At 39.7% G+C, this 17,679-nt stretch overlaps 1 long non-coding RNA gene across 1 annotated transcript; it reads left to right on the top strand.

Annotated features, from left to right (window-relative positions):
• The first annotated feature begins 1,427 nt into the window (after positions 1–1,427).
• On the top strand, positions 1,428–12,775 carry LOC124024167. The gene is made up of 3 exons (XR_006836958.1): positions 1,428–1,511; positions 2,618–2,690; positions 12,138–12,775. It is a non-coding gene; the product is annotated as an uncharacterized LOC124024167 (long non-coding RNA).
• The last annotated feature ends 4,904 nt before the right edge of the window (positions 12,776–17,679 follow it).

A 17,679-nucleotide genomic window follows, 5' to 3' on the forward strand; every position in this document is an offset into this window, starting at 1 on the left:
TCCTAGACTGGTGAACCATCACATGTAGACTACATCCTCTATCAGGTGGTCACATGTAGTCTCCATCTAGACCCTTCTGGGTCTCTTACCTCAAAGAATTTAAACTTTGTATTATCTCAAATGACCTTGTGCCAGTTACACACATCCTCTATCAGGTGAACCATCACCAGACTACAACACCATCCTCTATCAGGGTAAACACCATGAACCATCACAGGTAGTCTACAGATCCTCTATCAGGTGAACCATCACATGTAGACTACACACATCCTCTATCAGGTGACATAGACTACACACATCTAGACTCTAATGAACCACCATGTGACTACAGATCTCTAACACAATGATATTAATAGACCATGTGACTACAGATCTCTAACACAATGATATTAATAGACCATGTGACTACAGATCTCTAACAGAATGATATTAATAGACCATGTGACTACAGATCTCTAACAGAATGATATTAATAGACCATGTGACTACAGATCTCTAACAGAATGAGACCAGATCTCGGGAGCCGACAGAGAGTGATTGATACCCTCCAATCCCCTTCTGGATCTCTAGACCATGTGACTACAGATCTCTAACAGAATGATATTAATAGACCATGTGACTACAGATCTCTAACAGAATGATATTAATAGACCATGTGACTACAGATCTCTAACAGAATGATATTAATAGACCATGTGACTACAGATCTCTAACAGAATGATATTAATAGACCATGTGACTACAGATCTCTAACAGAATGATATTAATAGACCATGTGACTACAGATCTCTAACAGAATGATATTAATAGACCATGTGACTACAGATCTCTAACAGAATGATATTAATAGACCATGTGACTACAGATCTCTAACAGAATGATATTAATAGACCATGTGACTACAGATCTCTAACAGAATGATATTAATAGACCATGTGACTACAGATCTCTAACAGAATGATATTAATAGACCATGTGACTACAGATCTCTAACAGAATGATATTAATAGACCATGTGACTACAGATCTCTAACAGAATGATATTAATAGACCATGTGACTACAGATCTCTAACAGAAATATTAATAGACCATGTGACTACAGATCTCTAACAGAATGATATTAATAGACCATGTGACTACAGATCTCTAACACAATGATATTAATAGACCATGTGACTACAGATCTCTCAAACAAATACAAGACAGATAATAAATGAAATAGTGAGTACATGAGAAAAGCAACAAAGTGAATATAACGTTATTTTGCACATCCATTAATTTTAGAACAAAAACTGTGACTGAAGGGGACTTCCTGATTGGTGTCATAGCTGTACTGTTTGTGTTATTATCCTGTGTTAGTAATGGTTTGTATCTGTCACTAAGCAGTAGTGAACTATGAATGGGGTGGTGCCTCTCATCTTGGTTTCAGGTCAGGGAAAATGAAACTTAAATCCTCAGCATCACAATATCATCAACGGAGGCAGCAGAGACAGACAGGACAAAGTCACAGGTAGGTGTTGAATGGTTTAGTTTTCTGAAAAATCTATTTGAATCGGGACACCTGAACAATGTGTATGATAGGATACACGTTAACGTCCCAAGTACTGCTACATACTTCCATTCATTTTTTAAAAAATGGTACCAGCTACTTCAGATGAGTCCCGTCACATACCATCGTGCTTGTGAGAATCTCCCCTTTCCATAGTGGAGTCATATTAGTTTGTAGTCCAAACCATTCAGACGCTACAGACAGAAGTTGGCACATCGGCGGTACTGACTTCAGACGCGTCTCATAACACTTGTGGGGGTCGTAGAGCAAAACGAAGAACATCTTTTTGTAGGTCAAACCGTTCGGACGCTACAGCCGTTTTAGTGAGAAGACCGGTTTTCGCGATGCCTCGTGGTCTGGCGACTATCGCTGTATCTCGGCCACCTTCCTCCACCGCAGATGCTGAAGTCCGATATCGGCAGATTTGGTAGATTGAGAAGCAGTGGAAAACAGAAAGGGAAACGCGGCACACATTTCCAGGAATTTGGCTACAACTCCAATGCCCGCGGAAAGTGCCTGGATGTGCGTATGTTCTGCAGTGTTGAGATGGAGAAGCAGTCCATGCAAAACAACACATACAGTATCTTTAATTTAAACTGATGGACTTTAATGGGGATTTTTTTATTATGTTACTTAGATTGAAGCAACGGTGAATCAATAGACTCGTTGTTTATTGTGAAACTGTCTGTTCTGTTTAACATGTTATTGTGTTCTATGTTTATTATGTTGCATGTTCTATGTTTATTCTGTTCTATGTTTATTATGTTGCATGTTCTATGTTTATTCTGTTCTATGTTTATTCTGTTCTGTTTATTCTTCTCTGTCCTGTGTTAATTCTGTTCCATGTTAATTATGTTCTGTGTTTATTATGTTCTATGTTTATTCTTCTCTGTGATCTGTTTATTCTGTTCTATTTTCTATGATTATTCTGTTCTATGTTCTATGTTTATTCTTCTCTATGATCTATGTTTATTATGTTCTATTTTCTATGATTATTCTGTTCTATGTTCATTGTTTAACTGGTAAACAACATCACCTCATTGTCTAATTTCTATGCTTTATTGTAGACACCCTCTTCATTGAGTTTAATTGAGTTCAGGATAAACAACAGAGGAAAGTACAACAAAATGATGACTTCAGGTGAGTGCTTTACCGTGATTAAAACCCAGACTTCCCTCTCCTATAGGAGAGGACAGTTCAGTAGTGATGCGTTACCGTGATTAAAACCCAGACTTCCCTCTCCTATAGGAGAGGACAGTTCAGTAGTGATGCTTTACCGTGATTAAAACCCTAACTTCCCTCTCCTATAGGAGAGGACAGTTCAGTAGTGATGCTTTACCGTGATTAAAACCCAGACTTCCCTCTCCTATAGGAGAGGACAGTTCAGTAGTGATGCTTTACCGTGATTAAAACCCAGACTTCCCTCTCCTATAGGAGAGGACAGTTCAGTAGTGATGCTTTACTGTGATTAAAACCCAGACTTCCCTCTCCTATAGGAGAGGACAGTTCAGTAGTGATGCTTTACCGTGATTAAAACCCAGACTTCCCTCTCCTATAGGAGAGAACAGTTCAGTAGTGATGCTTTACCGTGATTAAAACCCAGACTTCCCTCTCCTATAGGAGAGAACAGTTCAGTAGTGATGCTTTACCGTGATTAAACCCAGACTTCCCTCTCCTATAGGAGAGAACAGTTCAGTAGTGATGCGTTACCGTGATTAAAACCCAGACTTCCCTCTCCTATAGGAGAGAACAGTTCAGTAGTGATGCTTAACCGTGATTAAAACCCAGACATCCCTCTCTCCTATAGGAGAGAACAGTTCAGTAGTGATGCTTTACCGTGATTAAAACCCAGACTTCCCTCTCCTATAGGAGAGGACAGTTCAGTAGTGATGCTTTACCGTGATTAAAACCCAGACTTCCCTCTCCTTAGGAGAGAACAGTTCAGTAGTGATACCGTGAAAACCCAGACTTCCCTCTCCTATAGGAGAGAACAGTTCAGTAGTGATGCGTTACCGTGATTAAAACCCAGACTTCCCTCTCCTATAGGAGAGGACAGTTCAGTAGTGATGCTTTACCGTGATTAAAACCAGACATCCCTCTCCTATAGGAGAGGACAGTTCAGTAGTGATGCTTTACCGTGATTAAAACCCAGACTTCCCTCTCCTATAGGAGAGGACAGTTCAGTAGTGATGCTTTACCGTGATTAAAACCCAGACGTCCCTCTCCTATAGGAGAGGACAGTTCAGTAGTGATGCTTTACCGTGATTAAAACCCAGACTTCCCTCTCCTATAGGAGAGGACAGTTCAGTAGTGATGCGTTACCGTGATTAAAACCCAGACTTCCCTCTCCTATAGGAGAGGACAGTTCAGTAGTGATGCTTTACTGTGATTAAAACCCAGACATCCCTCTCCTATAGGAGAGGACAGTTCAGTAGTGATGCTTTACCGTGATTAAAACCCAGACTTCCCTCTCCTATAGGAGAGGACAGTTCAGTAGTGATGCTTTACCGTGATTAAAACCCAGACTTCCCTCTCCTATAGGAGAGGACAGTTCAGTAGTGATGCTTTACCGTGATTAAAACCCAGACTTCCCTCTCCTATAGGAGAGGACAGTTCAGTAGTGATGCTTTACCGTGATTAAAACCCTAACTTCCCTCTCCTATAGGAGAGGACAGTTCAGTAGTGATGCTTTACCGTGATTAAAACCCAGACTTCCCTCTCCTATAGGAGAGGACAGTTCAGTAGTGATGCGTTACCGTGATTAAAACCCAGACTTCCCTCTCCTATAGGAGAGGACAGTTCAGTAGTGATGCTTTACCGTGATTAAAACCCAGACTTCCCTCTCCTATAGGAGAGGACAGTTCAGTAGTGATGCGTTACCGTGATTAAAACAGACGTCCCTCTCCTATAGGAGAGGACAGTTCAGTAGTGATGCTTTACCGTGATTAAAACCCAGACTTCCCTCTCCTATAGGAGAGGACAGTTCAGTAGTGATGCTTTACCGTGATTAAAACCCAGACTTCCCTCTCCTATAGGAGAGGACAGTTCAGTAGTGATGCTTTACTGTGATTAAAACCCAGACTTCCCTCTCCTATAGGAGAGGACAGTTCAGTAGTGATGCTTTACCGTGATTAAAACCCAGACTTCCCTCTCCTATAGGAGAGGACAGTTCAGTAGTGATGCTTTACCGTGATTAAAACCCAGACTTCCCTCTCCTATAGGAGAGGACAGTTCAGTAGTGATGCTTTACCGTGATTAAAACCCAGACTTCCCTCTCCTATAGGAGAGGACAGTTCAGTAGTGATGCTTTACTGTGATTAAAACCCAGACATCCCTCTCCTATAGGAGAGGACAGTTCAGTAGTGATGCTTTACCGTGATTAAAACCCAGACTTCCCTCTCCTATAGGAGAGGACAGTTCAGTAGTGATGCTCTACTATTGTAGTCTAACAGCTTCCCTATCATAGAGGATAGTTCAGTAGTGATACTCTACTATTGTAGTGTAACAGCTACCCTATCATAGAGAAGAGGACAGTTCAGTAGTGATACTCTACTATTGTAGTGTAACAGCTTCCCTATCATAGAGGACAGTTCAGTAGTGATACTCTACCATTGTAGTGTAACAGCTTCCCTATCATAGAGAAGAGGACAGTTCAGTAGTGATACTCTACTATTGTAGTGTAACAGCTTCCCTATCATAGAGAACAGTTCAGTAGTGATGCTCTACTATTGTAGTGTAACAGCTTCCCTATCATAGAGGACATTTCAGTAGTGATACTCTACTATTGTAGTGTAACAGCTTCCCTATCATAGAGAAGAGGACAGTTCAGTAGTGATACTCTACTATTGTAGTGTAACAGCTTCCCTATCATAGAGAACAGTTCAGTAGTGATGCTCTACTATTGTAGTGTAACAGCTTCCCTATCATAGAGGACAGTTCAGTAGTGATACTCTACTATTGTAGTGTAACAGCTTCCCTATCATAGAGGACAGTTCAGTAGTGATACTCTACTATTGTAGTGTAACAGCTTCCCTATCATAGAGAATAGGACAGTTCAGTAGTGATACTCTACTATTGTAGTGTAACAGCCTCCCTATCATAGAGAACAGTTCAGTAGTGATGCTCTACTATTGTAGTGTAACAGCTTCCCTATCATAGAGAAGAGGACAGTTCAGTAGTGATACTCTACTATTGTAGTGTAACAGCTTCCCTATCATAGAGAACAGTTCAGTAGTGATGCTCTACTATTGTAGTGTAACAGCTTCCCTATCATAGAGAACAGTTCAGTAGTGATGCTCTACTATTGTAGTGTAACAGCTTCCCTATCATAGAGAACAGTTCAGTAGTGATGCTCTACTATTGTAGTGTAACAGCTTCCCTATCATAGAGGACAGTTCAGTAGTGATACTCTACTATTGTAGTGTAACAGCTTCCCTATCATAGAGAACAGTTCAGTAGTGATGCTCTACTATTGTAGTGTAACAGCTTCCCTATCATAGAGAACAGTTCAGTAGTGATGCTCTACTATTGTAGTGTAACAGCTTCCCTATCATAGAGGACAGTTCAGTAGTGATGCTCTACTATTGTAGTGTAACAGCTTCCCTATCATAGAGGACAGTTCATTTACATTTACATTTACATTTACATTTAAGTCATTTAGCAGACGCTCTTATCCAGAGCGACTTACAAATTGGTGCATTCACCTTATGACATCCAGTGGGACAGTCACTTAACAATAGTGCATCTAAAACTTAGGGGGGTGGGGTGAGAGGGATTACTTAACCTATCCTAGGTATTCCTTAAAGAGGTGGGGTTTCAGGTGTCTCCGGAAGGTGGTGATTGACTCCGCTGTCCTGGCGTCGTGAGGGAGTTTGTTCCACCATTGGGGGGCCAGGGCAGCGAACAGTTTTGACTGGGCTGAGCGGGAGCTGTACTTCCTCAGTGGTAGGGAGGCGAGCAGGCCAGAGGTGGATGAACGCAGTGCCCTTGTTTGGGTGTAGGGCCTGATCAGAGCCTGGAGGTACTGAGGTGCCGTTCCCCTCACAGCTCCGTAGGCAAGCACCATGGTCTTGTAGCGGATGCGAGCTTCAACTGGAAGCCAGTGGAGAGAACGGAGGAGCGGGGTGACGTGAGAGAACTTGGGAAGGTTGAACACCAGACGGGTGTTCAACCTTCCTGCGGCGTTCAGTAGTGATACTCTACTATTGTAGTGTAACAGCTTCCCTATCATACAGAACAGTTCAGTAGTGATACTCTACTATTGTAGTGTAACAGCTTCCCTATCATAGAGGACAGTTCAGTAGTGATACTCTACTATTGTAGTGTAACAGCTTCCCTATCATAGAGGACAGTTCAGTAGTGATACTCTACTATTGTAGTGTAACAGCTTCCCTATCATAGAGGACAGTTCAGCAGTGATACTCTACTATTGTAGTGTAACAGCTTCCCTATCATAGAGGACAGTTCAGTAGTGATACTCTACTATTGTAGTGTAACAGCTTCCCTATCATAGAGGACAGTTCAGCAGTGATACTCTACTATTGTAGTGTAACAGCTTCCCTATCATAGAGGACAGTTCAGTAGTGATACTCTACTATTGTAGTGTAACAGCTTCCCTATCATAGAGGACAGTTCAGCAGTGATACTCTACTATTGTAGTGTAACAGCTTCCCTATCATAGAGAACAGTTCAGTAGTGATACTCTGCTATTGTAGTGTAAGAGCTTCCCTATAATAGAGGACAGTAAGTGATACTCTACTATTGTAGTGTAACAGCTTCCATATCATAGAGGACAGTTCAGCAGTGATACTCTACTATTGTAGTGTAACAGCTTCCCTATCATAGAGGACAGTTCAGTAGTGATACTCTACTATTGTAGTGTAACAGCTTCCCTATCGTAGAGGACAGTTCAGTAGTGATACTCTACTATTGTAGTGTAACAGCTTCCCTATCATAGAGGACAGTTCAGTAGTGATACTCTACTATTGTAGTGTAACAGTTTCCCTATCATAGAGGACAGTTCAGTAGTGATACTCTACTATTGTAGTGTAACAGCTTCCCTATCATAGAGGACAGTTCAGTAGTGATACTCTACTATTGTAGTGTAACAGCTTCCCTATCATAGAGGACAGTTCAGTGGTGATACTCTACTATTGTAGTGTAACAGCTTCCCTATCATAGAGGACAGTTCAGTAGTGATACTCTACTATTGTAGTGTAACAGCTTCCCTATCGTAGAGGACAGTTCAGCAGTGATACTCTACTATTGTAGTGTAACAGCTTCCCTATCATAGAGGACAGTTCAGTAGTGATACTCTACTATTGTAGTGTAACAGCTTCCCTATCATAGAGGACAGTTCAGTAGTGATACTCTACTATTAAAAGTGTAACAGCTTCCCTGTCATAGAGGACAGTTCAGTAGTGATACTCTACTATTGTAGTGTAACAGCTTCCCTATCATAGAGGACAGTTCAGTAGTGATGCTCTACTATTGTAGTGTAACAGCTTCCCTATCATAGAGGACAGTTCAGTAGTGATGCTCTACTATTGTAGTGTAACAGCTTCCCTATCATAGAGGACAGTTCAGTAGTGATACTCTACTATTGTAGTGTAACAGCTTCCCTATCATAGGAGAGGACAGTTCAGTAGTGATACTTTACTGATTAAAAGTGTAACAGCTTCCCTATCATAGAGAAGAGGACAGTTCAGTAGTGATACTCTACTATTGTAGTGTAACAGCTTCCCTATCATAGAGGACAGTTCAGTAGTGATACTCTACTATTGTAGTGTAACAGCTTCCCTATCATAGAGAACAGTTCAGTAGTGATGCTCTACTATTGTAGTGTAACAGCTTCCCTATCATAGAGGACAGTTCAGTAGTGATACTCTACTATTGTAGTGTAACAGCTTCCCTATCATAGAGGACAGTTCAGCAGTGATACTCTACTATTGTAGTGTAACAGCTTCCCTATCATAGAGGACAGTTCAGTAGTGATACTCTACTATTGTAGTGTAACAGCTTCCATATCATAGAGAACAGTTCAGTAGTGATGCTCTACTATTGTAGTGTAACAGCTTCCCTATCATAGAGGACAGTTCAGTAGTGATACTCTACTATTGTAGTGTAACAGCTTCCCTATCATAGAGGACAGTTCAGCAGTGATACTCTACTATTGTAGTGTAACAGCTTCCCTATCATAGAGGACAGTTCAGTAGTGATACTCTACTATTGTAGTGTAACAGCTTCCCTATCATAGAGGACAGTTCAGCAGTGATACTCTACTATTGTAGTGTAACAGATTCCCTATCATAGAGGACAGTAGTGATACTCTACTATTGTAGTGTAACAGCTTCCCTATCATAGAGAACAGTTCAGTAGTGATACTCTACTATTGTAGTGTAACAGATTCCCTATCATAGAGGACAGTTCAGTAGTGATGCTCTACTATTGTAGTGTAACAGCTTCCCTATCATAGAGGACAGTAGTGATACTCTACTATTGTAGTGTAACAGCTTCCCTATCATAGAGAACAGTTCAGTAATGATGCTCTACTATTGTAGTGTAACAGCTTCCCTATCATAGAGGACAGTTCAGTAGTGATACTCTACTATTGTAGTGTAACAGCTTCCCTATCATAGAGGACAGTTCAGTAGTGATACTCTACTATTGTAGTGTAACAGCTTCCCTATCATAGAGGACAGTTCAGCAGTGATACTCTACTATTGTAGTGTAACAGCTTCCCTATCATAGAGAACAGTTCAGTAGTGATACTCTACTATTGTAGTGTAAGAGCTTCCCTATAATAGAGGACAGTAGTGATACTCTACTATTGTAGTGTAACAGCTTCCCTATCATAGAGGACAGTTCAGCAGTGATACTCTACTATTGTAGTGTAACAGCTTCCCTATCATAGAGAACAGTTCAGTAGTGATACTCTACTATTGTAGTGTAAGAGCTTCCCTATAATAGAGGACAGTAGTGATACTCTACTATTGTAGTGTAACAGCTTCCCTATCATAGAGGACAGTTCAGCAGTGATACTCTACTATTGTAGTGTAACAGCTTCCCTATCATAGAGGACAGTTCAGTAGTGATACTCTACTATTGTAGTGTAACAGCTTCCCTATCATAGAGGACAGTTCAGCAGTGATACTCTACTATTGTAGTGTAACAGCTTCCCTATCATAGAGGACAGTTCAGTAGTGATACTCTACTATTGTAGTGTAACAGCTTCCCTATCATAGAGGACAGTTCAGTAGTGATGCTCTACTATTGTAGTGTAACAGCTTCCCTATCATAGAGGACAGTTCAGTAGTGATATTCTACTATTGTAGTGTAACAGCTTCCCTATCATAGAGGACAGTTCAGTAGTGATGCTCTACTATTGTAGTGTAACAGCTTCCCTATCATAGAGGACAGTTCAGTAGTGATGCTCTACTATTGTAGTGTAACAGCTTCCCTATCATAGAGGACAGTTCAGTAGTGATACTCTACTATTGTAGTGTAACAGCTTCCCTATCATAGAGAACAGTTCAGTAGTGATGCTCTACTATTGTAGTGTAACAGCTTCCCTATCATAGAGGACAGTTCAGTAGTGATACTCTACTATTTTAGTGTAACAGCTTCCCTATCATAGAGGACAGTTCAGTAGTGATACTCTACTATTGTAGTGTAACAGCTTCCCTATCATAGAGGACAGTTCAGCAGTGATACTCTACTATTGTAGTGTAACAGATTCCCTATCATAGAGGACAGTAGTGATACTCTACTATTGTAGTGTAACAGCTTCCCTATCATAGAGAACAGTTCAGTAGTGATACTCTACTATTGTAGTGTAACAGATTCCCTATCATAGAGGACAGTTCAGTAGTGATGCTCTACTATTGTAGTGTAACAGCTTCCCTATCATAGAGGACAGTAGTGATACTCTGCTATTGTAGTGTAACAGATTACCTATCATAGAGGACAGTAGTGATACTCTACTATTGTAGTGTAACAGCTTCCCTATCATAGAGAACAGTTCAGTAGTGATGCTCTACTATTGTAGTGTAACAGCTTCCCTATCATAGAGGACAGTTCAGTAGTGATACTCTACTATTGTAGTGTAACAGCTTCCCTATCATAGAGGACAGTTCAGTAGTGATACTCTACTATTGTAGTGTAACAGCTTCCCTATCATAGAGGACAGTTCAGCAGTGATACTCTACTATTGTAGTGTAACAGCTTCCCTATCATAGAGGACAGTTCAGCAGTGATACTCTACTATTGTAGTGTAACAGCTTCCCTGTCATAGAGAACAGTTCAGTAGTGATACTCTACTATTGTAGTGTAAGAGCTTCCCTATAATAGAGGACAGTAGTGATACTCTACTATTGTAGTGTAACAGCTTCCCTATCATAGAGGACAGTTCAGCAGTGATACTCTACTATTGTAGTGTAACAGCTTCCCTATCATAGAGGACAGTTCAGTAGTGATACTCTACTATTGTAGTGTAACAGCTTCCCTATCATAGAGGACAGTTCAGCAGTGATACTCTACTATTGTAGTGTAACAGCTTCCCTATCATAGAGGACAGTTCAGTAGTGATGCTCTACTATTGTAGTGTAACAGCTTCCCTATCATAGAGGACAGTTCAGTAGTGATACTCTACTATTGTAGTGTAACAGCTTCCCTATCATAGAGGACAGTTCAGTAGTGATACTCTACTATTGTAGTGTAACAGCTTCCCTATCATAGAGGACAGTTCAGCAGTGATACTCTACTATTGTAGTGTAACAGCTTCCCTATCATAGAGGACAGTTCAGCAGTGATACTCTACTATTGTAGTGTAACAGCTTCCCTGTCATAGAGAACAGTTCAGTAGTGATACTCTACTATTGTAGTGTAAGAGCTTCCCTATAATAGAGGACAGTAGTGATACTCTACTATTGTAGTGTAACAGCTTCCCTATCATAGAGGACAGTTCAGCAGTGATACTCTACTATTGTAGTGTAACAGATTCCCTATCATAGAGGACAGTAGTGATACTCTACTATTGTAGTGTAACAGATTCCCTATCATAGAGGACAGTAGTGATACTCTACTATTGTAGTGTAACAGCTTCCCTATCATAGAGGACAGTTCAGCAGTGATACTCTACTATTGTAGTGTAACAGCTTCCCTATCATAGAGGACAGTTCAGCAGTGATACTCTACTATTGTAGTGTAACAGCTTCCCTGTCATAGAGAACAGTTCAGTAGTGATACTCTACTATTGTAGTGTAAGAGCTTCCCTATAATAGAGGACAGTAGTGATACTCTACTATTGTAGTGTAACAGCTTCCCTATCATAGAGGACAGTTCAGCAGTGATACTCTACTATTGTAGTGTAACAGATTCCCTATCATAGAGGACAGTAGTGATACTCTACTATTGTAGTGTAACAGAATGGGGAACATAAAGCTGACAGAGATGCCTGAAGCCAAAGTAAAAGATAACCACTTGTTTTGTTTTTATTCTTTCAAGTATCATTAAATGACAGATGTGCTGAATACTGTAAAATGCAGCAGATTGTTAATGATTAATACTCGGTGTGTATGTGTGTCACAGCTCCTGATAAGCCAGATTGTGGGCCGATGGTGGTTACTGTTGGATTCTTGACGTTGGTCATTGGAATCGCTGTTGGAGTGAAACTGAAGGTGGCCACAGACCAGTTCATTCAACAACATCAATGGAAGATCATTGCCTTTGTAACTGTTTTTATTGTTGTTTGTATCATGGTGCTTCTGATCTTGAAGAAACAGGAAGTATAGAGGGATATTTAAGGAATGACCCATACAATTAGCAAACACTTCTCAGTCAGTCAAACACAACTCCCTCTGGATAAGAACATCTGCTAAATGACTGAACTGTAAACAACATTTGGATAAAAGTGATTCATAGTAGGTTAGATGTATTTGTCTAAGATTGTATTTGTCATCCTATTTTAATGTGACCAAGATCCCTTTCCATCTCTGACCATCTGTGTGTGTGCAAAAGGATCTGGTCAGAGCTGCACAGAGTACTCCTGTGTTTCAGAGACCTACAGTGGGTGACTCATCATAAAGCCACATACTACATTCCATATTGGCCCCTATATATCTGATATGATTTAGCTCTTTAACTGGTTTAATTAAAAACCACTATCTCAATTAGAACATGTACATTCTTTTGGGAAATCAGAGATCAGTAAATCATAGGAGGAACTATAGAGGTGTGGTTTGCATGTTTCTGGACAAACTGCTTTTATGGTGACGACAAAGCAGAGGTGGCCAACAACTCTCACATTATTGAGCTGCCGGCTTGACACACATACACACGCACACACATGCATTCACGCACGCACGCACACACACACACACACACACACACACACACACACACACACACACACACACACACACACACACACACACACACACACACACACACACACACACACACACACACACACACACACACACACACACACACACACACACACACACACACACACACACACACACACACACACACACACACACACACAATGATTCATACACCCACCCACACACACATACATGTACATGCACCCACCCATACATACATACACACACACAAAAACCCACACTTGCATACAAACAAACTGACACACACACACACACACACACACAATCAATCAATGAAAGGCAGCTATCAATACAAGTGACACATTCATTTCTTCGACCCATGATGACGTTGGAACAGTAGTGTATGATGGAGATAGTAGGAAACAGGGAAAGTTGTATCATTAAAACGTTTTGTGACTCTACTCAAAGGTTACAGTTTTTAACTGTCACTTTGGCACTAATTTCAAAACCTTGGAATCATGTTTCAAAACTCTAGACACAAAACTCAAAACGGTCATTACTTCTAACACAGGCTGTCCAATGTTCAAAACATTGCATTGTTCATTCATATCTTTAAAGAAACCTTGACATGCAGAATCATTGGTTCAAATAACTAATGTATCATGAAATACCACAGGAACATTCATTTAGATCAGCCACACACAAGACAAAACCAACAGATACACGAAAAGGGATCGGTAGTGGCTAGTAGGACGGTGACGAAGACCGCCGAGCACCGCCCGAACGGGCAGGAGAGCCAACCTGGGCGGAAGTCGTGACAACTACATGTAAATACATCACTGTAAAAGGACTAGTAGAGAGAATACTACAGACACAGTGGAATCATTGATCAAAATATGACATTTATTGATGAAATACAATAAAATCACAACAGGTTTCTTTGAATCAAAGCAAAAATAATTAGCTACAAAAAAAGAAAAAACAGTTAAAGGTCAACTGCAGTGTTCCTCACCTGGCTTACTGTAAAACATCACTGCAGTGTTCCTCACCTGTCTTACTGTAAAACATCACTGCAGTGTTCCTCACCTGTCTTACTGTAAAACATCACTGCAGTGTTCCTCACCTGGCTTACTGTAAAACATCACTGCAGTGTTCCTCACCTGGCTTACTGTAAAACATCACTGCAGTGTTCCTCACCTGGCTTACTGTAAAACATCACTGCAGTGTTCCTCACCTGGCTTACTGTAAAACATCACTGCAGTGTTCCTCACCTGGCTTACTGTAAAACATCACTGCAGTGTTCCTCACCTGGCTTACTGTAAAACATCACTGCAGTGTTCCTCACTTGGCTTACTGTAAAACATCACTGCAGGTTCCTCACCTGGCTTACTGTAAAACATAACTGCAGTGTTCCTCACTTGGCTTACTGTAAAACATCACTGCAGGTTCCTCACCTGGCTTACTGTAAAACATCACTGCAGTGTTCCTCACCTGGCTTACTGTAAAACATCACTGCAGTGTTCCTCACCTGGCTTACTGTAAAACATCACTGCAGTGTTCCTCACCTGGCTTACTGTAAAACATCATTGCAGTGTTCCTCACCTTGCTTACTGTAAAACATCACTGCAGTGTTCCTCACCTGTCTTACTGTAAAAACCAGAACAAAGGATTGATTACTGTACTTCTATATTTCCATCAACTCTGTCTTATGGATTTGGCCACAGGTTCTCATCCACAGGTTCTCAGCCACATCACAATGGATGTTTTCATTCGCCTAACATCTTGGGAAGAATCTTCAGGCGAATCCAGGCCTGACACTGGTCTGCTGTGATGTCATTGCATGCGTCATCCATGGCCTGGAGAAGGGTGGCGCCTATCATATACCTTCCACCTCCATGTGGAGAAATATTCCTCAATTGGGTTTTAAGAAAGGAGAGTATGTGGGTAAGTACAGGGTGGTGAATTGTGGTTGGGCCTGAAACCATGCTTGCTCCATTTGAGCATGGTGGAACCTGACATTATCCCACACAATGACATAGGTCAACGCCATCAGCTCTACAGACCTGATTTAGCTCATCAAGGAAGGTTACATTCGAACAGCGAATCATGTGGTTGCCTGCAACTCAATATATAGAGTATATAGAGTAGAGAGCTTTAGATGTTGTTCGACCAAACATTAGAACGGGTAAGATGCGTAATCTAAGCAACTTTGACCGTGGTATGATTGTTGATGCCACACATGGTGGTTAATGATTACACCTTGCGAATGCCTTTAATATCATGAGTAAATAACTCATAATGATTACACCTTGCGAATGCCTTTAATATCATGAGTAAATAACTCATAATGATTACACCTTGCGAATGCCTTTAATATCATGAGTAAATAACTCATAATGATTACACCTTGCGAATGCCTTTAATATCATGAGTAAATAACTCATAATGATTACACCTTGCGAATGCCTTCAATATCATGAGTAAATAACTCATAATGATTACACCTTGCGAATGCCTTTAATATCATGAGTAAATAACTCATAATGATTACACCTTGCGAATGCCTTCAATATCATGAGTAAATAACTCATAATGATTACACCTTGCGAATGCCTTTAATATCATGAGTAAATAACACATAATGATTACACCTTGCGAATGCCTTTAATATCATGAGTAAATAACTCATAATGATTACACCTTGCGAATGCCTTTAATATCATGAGTAAATAACTCATAATGATTACACCTTGCGAATGCCTTTAATATCATGAGTAAATAACTCATAATGATTACACCTTGCGAATGCCTTCAATATCATGAGTAAATAACTCATAATGATTACACCTTGCGAATGCCTTTAATATCATGAGTAAATAACTCATAATGATTACACCTTGCGAATGCCTTTAATATCATGAGTAAATAACTCATAATGATTACACCTTGCGAATGCCTTTAATATCATGAGTAAATAACTCATAATGATTACACCTTGCGAATGCCTTTAATATCATGAGTAAATAACTCATAATGATTACACCTTGCGAATGCCTTTAATATCATGAGTAAATAACTCATAATGATTACACCTTGCGAATGCCTTTAATATCATGAGTAAATAACTCATAATGATTACACCTTGCGAATGCCTTTAATATCATGAGTAAATAACTCATAATGATTACACCTTGCGAATGCCTTTAATATCATGAGTAAATAACTCATAATGATTTCCATCAAGGTTTTATTTGCCTTAAACATCATGTAGATAGTAAATGACATGAATATACATGAATATAAACACAGTAGGGTTGAGGACAAAAACCACATTAAAACACATTTGGCCTTGAAGATGATTGTAGTCATCAGAGTGTTCAGATAAATCAACAAAATGGTGGAAATCATTGTGAAATAACACTGGTGGATACAACGTTTCAAAGTAAAACAGTAGAATAGAAGGAAGGTTGGGGACTGGGTTCAAAGTTCATGTAATCCCATCAACATACAGCAGGGGGTACCATTCAACTCTTATAACTGAACAAGCTTCATCACTACTGAAAACAGACTATTTGAAATGTATTTTCAACATCATCTGCCAGGCCTGTAAAATGAAATGACATTTTATACAGTCAGTTCTAAGACTTTAGTGGAGGCCTCTTTCAAGGCAGGTAGACTAGAATGTTGGGCCAATAACCCAGAGGTCGCTGGTTTGAATCCCTGAGCCTACTCGCTGAAACATCTGTCAAAATGCTCTTGGGCAAGACACTAAACCTAATTGCTGTTGTGGTTCACTCTGGATAAGAGCGTCTGCTAAATGAATGAAGTGTAAGAACAGCAGAAGAGCAATCATAAATATAATTTAAATGACCAAATCTAAATATTTGTGTTAACATTCTAGATTCAGTTCATGTCTTCCATCATTTATTTCAGCAGTTAAAGTGTTAACATTCTAGATTCAGTTCATGTCTTCTATCATGTATTTCAGCAGTTAAAGTGTTAACATTCTAGATTCAGGTCATGTCTTCTATCATGTATTTCAGCAGTTAAAGTGTTAACATTCTAGATTCAGTTCATATCTTCCATCATGTATTTTAACAGTTAAAGTGTTAACATTCTAGATTCAGTTCATGTCTTCTATCATGTATTTTAACAGTTAAAGTGTTAACATTCTAGATTCAGTTCATGTCTTCTATCATGTATTTCAGCAGTTAAAGTGTTAACATTCTAGATTCAGTTCATGTCTTCCATCATGTATTTTAACAGTTAAAGTGTTAACATTCTAGATTCAGTTCATGTCTTCTATCATGTATTTCAGCAGTTAAAGTGTTAACATTCTAGATTCAGTTCATGTCTTCCATCATGTATTTCAGCAGTTAAAGTGTTAACATTCTAGATTCAGTTCATGTCTTCCATCATGTATTTTAACAGTTAAAGTGTTAACATTCTAGATTCAGTTCATGTCTTCTATCATGTATTTCAGCAGTTAAAGTGTTAACATTCTAGATTCAGTTCATGTCTTCGATTATGTATTTTAACAGTTAAAGTGTTAACATTCTAGATTCAGTTCATGTCTTCCATCATGTATTATAACAGTTAAAGTGTTAACATTCTAGATTCAGTTCATGTCTTCTATCATGTATTTCAGCAGTTAAAGTGTTAACATTCTAGATTCAGTTCATGTCTTCCATCATGTATTTCAGCAGTTAAAGTGTTAACATTCTAGATTCAGTTCATGTCTTCCATCATGTATTTCAGCAGTTAAAGTGTTAACATTCTAGATT

This window comes from Oncorhynchus gorbuscha, unplaced genomic scaffold, assembly GCF_021184085.1.
Source record: "Oncorhynchus gorbuscha isolate QuinsamMale2020 ecotype Even-year unplaced genomic scaffold, OgorEven_v1.0 Un_scaffold_1754, whole genome shotgun sequence".
Taxonomy (NCBI): Eukaryota; Metazoa; Chordata; class Actinopteri; order Salmoniformes; family Salmonidae; genus Oncorhynchus; species Oncorhynchus gorbuscha.